Source organism: Trachymyrmex cornetzi, unplaced genomic scaffold (assembly GCF_001594075.2).
Source record: "Trachymyrmex cornetzi isolate Tcor2-1 unplaced genomic scaffold, Tcor1.1 scaffold646, whole genome shotgun sequence".
Lineage (NCBI taxonomy): Eukaryota > Metazoa > Arthropoda > Insecta > Hymenoptera > Formicidae > Trachymyrmex > Trachymyrmex cornetzi.
Window position 1 is genome coordinate 1231186 of NW_017299966.1, and position 3020 is coordinate 1234205.

Consider the following 3020-nt stretch of genomic DNA (forward strand, 5'->3'; position numbering starts at 1 on the left):
TAGTTCGATTACCACAAAGAATATAGGTCTAGGATCTTTTGTCGGTGTCAAAACTGATGGTCAAAAGTTTTTTGTATCGATCGACTAATCGGGGCGCTAGATGGCACTTGGCGCGACATCTGACGGCGACACTATGCAAATCGTCGGGTCGGCGAATAAATCAGGAAATTCCGTATATCTGATGCAAGCTTCGGTCGACAGGTGCAATACATTGCGTGTCGCACGATCGAGTTGCTCGACCCTCGCGTAAAAGCAGCCAAGTGTAATCACGTCGATTGCGCCACATCGCATGATTCTGCGAGACAGTGCGGGAACACGAACATTAGTAGGTATCTCAATTATTAATTATTAATTGTTAATGCAAATCACGCTTCCTTCTTTTCAACATATGGAGTGTTATTGCGAAAGGATCTGCCGATCTTATATTCCGGTTCACGATCGTCATACGATCGGCAATCTCACGCCTACGTCGCGCGGCGCGATGCGATGCCATATTTGGAACGATCGGAAGCTTTGAAACAAAGTCGCAATTCGCGATAACATATTTAAGACGGGCTCTTGTGTCGAAGTGTGCTATATAAATTTCCGAAATACAGAACGTGCAAGAGAGAGAGAGAGAGAGAGAGAGAGAGAGAGAGAAGAGAGATACAAGCGTAATCGGGCGTAAGAGTTCACCGTGACGGGGAAATTTCGGTTCGAATTTGGCGGCCGCGCGAAGCGCGCGCGGCGCCGACCAATCGCGGAGGGGCGCGCGTTCGCGCCGTCGCGTCGTTGCGGCGGGTTTGCGGGTCGGACTTTAGCATCGGACCGATCGGACGTTGCGGCAACGACGAACGAATTCGATTGGATGGCGTGGCCCATGAAGGCCACATCCGGCCAGCGGAGCTGCAGTATTGGTCGATCGCGCGCGACGGCATCACGGTGATGGTGGCGAACGAAGTTGGTCGAATCTTCTATATATATTATTGATAAATAGCTCGCGTCGCGTTGCCGAGCATTGCCGAGTGCGACTTTCCGTAAAGCGTAAAGCGGCTCCGAGGAAAAGTGCCGACGGAACGTGCGCGTCTATATTGGCTGATCGCGCGTGGTTTTAACGGCCATCACCTCGCCGCCGTGTGCGAGGCGTTTCACGCGACGGTGTCTCGTGCGTGCGTGCGTGCGTGCCTCGGGCGTGCTTCTTTTGCGCGTGGAAGAAAGGAAACGGTGGCAGTCCGCCGCGCCGCGGATGGCTGATGTGTAGCACATACGACGTACCGTGACGACAGTTACGTGAGAAGAGAGCGAGGGAGAGAGAGGGATACGGGGACGTGGGGAGAGAGAGAGAGAGCGAGAGCGAGGAGAGAACGCGCGCGCGTCGCCTCGCAAACGGAGATCGGTGGTGGACGAGAGCAGCCGAGCGCGAACGACGGGATTATCGTGTGCGTTTCTGGGTGTGACGGACGTGGTCGTAGTCCGAGATCGGTGCGTGGCTCGTACCGGTGACATCGTGCACGAGGTGGTGTTGTGCGCGAGAGTGGCCCCCTAGGGCCGAAGCCCAGGCAGCGTTCCCTCGCTAAAGCCTGCGGCGCTATCCCACGAGAGCATGCCGAGCCCGGCCACGAAGAGGTGAGAGCGAGCGAGATAGAGTTAGGGAGGGAGCGGGACGAGAGAGTGAGCGAGAGAGATCGCGCGCGCGCGCGCGAGGGTAGCGTAAGAGAAAGAAAGAGTGTGAGAGTCGAGTGTGAGGGGCAGAGAGGGAGAGGAATGAGCGAGCGAGCGAATGAACGAGCAAGAAAGGAAGGAGAGCGTGCGTTGTAACCCGTGAATCCGAGGGAAGCGACTACCTTCGAGGCCTGTTTTTTGCTCCGCCATTGTACATTGCGAGACGACCGATCGTCTCGGTGGCGGCACCACGAAGGAAGCCGCTCGTTTTTACACGAACAACGCGCGGGCGTGTTCCTGTTCGTGGCGTCTTCATCGTTCGAAGCGTCGACGAGGAGAGGAGGTGAAGAGGAGAAGGAGGTGGTAGATGAGGAGGTGGAGGATATCGGTCGTCGTCGCGGCCCCTGGTCATATCGCCTGCGTGTTCGCGCGTGTTTGTTCGGGTCGGGTGTACTGCTCCTCGACGCGACGACGGCGTAAAACGCGCTCGATACTCTCCTCGTCGCGTGAACGGAACGCGGGAGCGCGCGGCAGGGTGCGGCGGGGAGTTCGAGGTAATAGTGGCCGATTCCGGATTGAGCAGAGTGGCGCGTCCTTTCGCGGTGAGATCCCACGTTCTCTGGTTCTCTCGCGCGCGACGGCACCGAGAAAGATCCGCGAGAGTATCTCACTGCTGCTACGAGACTGCATGTTCTTCCGGTTCTTCGTCGAGCGCTTTCGTTCTCGTCGAATGGAGCCGGTCCGGAGATTTTTCGATCTCTCGTGACTGCCGTTTGTCAGTGTGCAGATAGATGACTAGAGCGATGTAAGCCGGCTCCCGACGACCGCGTGTTTAAAGCGGAGCATCTTGCGGAACGTGCTGTACGTTCGCTCCGCACGTTTGAAAAAAAAATGTGCGGCGCGACGCGGCACGTTATGCAATAGACGCCGCGCGCGCGGCGTGCGGTCGACGACGACGGCGGCGGCGGCGACGATGATGACGATGACGAGGAACAGAAGGAGGAGGAGGAGGAGAAGGAAGCAGCAGCGGCGGCTCTCGTTCTCTCGCGGCTCTTCGTTCGCAGTCCGTTCTTTCTCATTAATCCGCCGCGAGTGTATCACGTGGTAATGCGTCAGACCGTGTGTCGCTGCTTTAATTTACCTGCCTGCGCATTGGTATGCGTGCGTGCGTGCGTGCGTATGCCGACGGTGTGATGATGAAATTACGACACGGCGCGCCGGAAGGCGCGTGTCGCCCCGTGAGCAAAGAAGGAAATTCGCAACCCTCGGGAACGCCCAGTTCGACTCCCTTTCCCTCAACTTCCTTTCCCCGCTCCTCTGGCCTCCTCCCTTCCTCCTGCTTTCGCCCGTCCTGTCGGCGCTCCCGGTCGAAGTCTCCC

At 57.5% G+C, this 3020-nt stretch overlaps 1 protein-coding gene across 3 annotated transcripts in view; it reads left to right on the forward strand.

Annotated features, from left to right (window-relative positions):
* Positions 1-954: 954 nt before the first annotated feature.
* Positions 955-3020, forward strand: part of nsl1 (non-specific lethal 1) — a 12435-nt gene continuing 10369 nt past the window's right edge. The window contains exon 1 of one of the 3 annotated variants that reach the window (XM_018516753.1): positions 955-1605. The gene's annotated coding sequence lies outside the window, so the exon portion shown is untranslated. Of the gene's footprint in view, positions 1606-1748; positions 2002-2696; positions 2746-3020 lie in introns of those variants that run through there. The other 2 variants (XM_018516754.1, XM_018516755.1) reach the window with 2 other exon arrangements.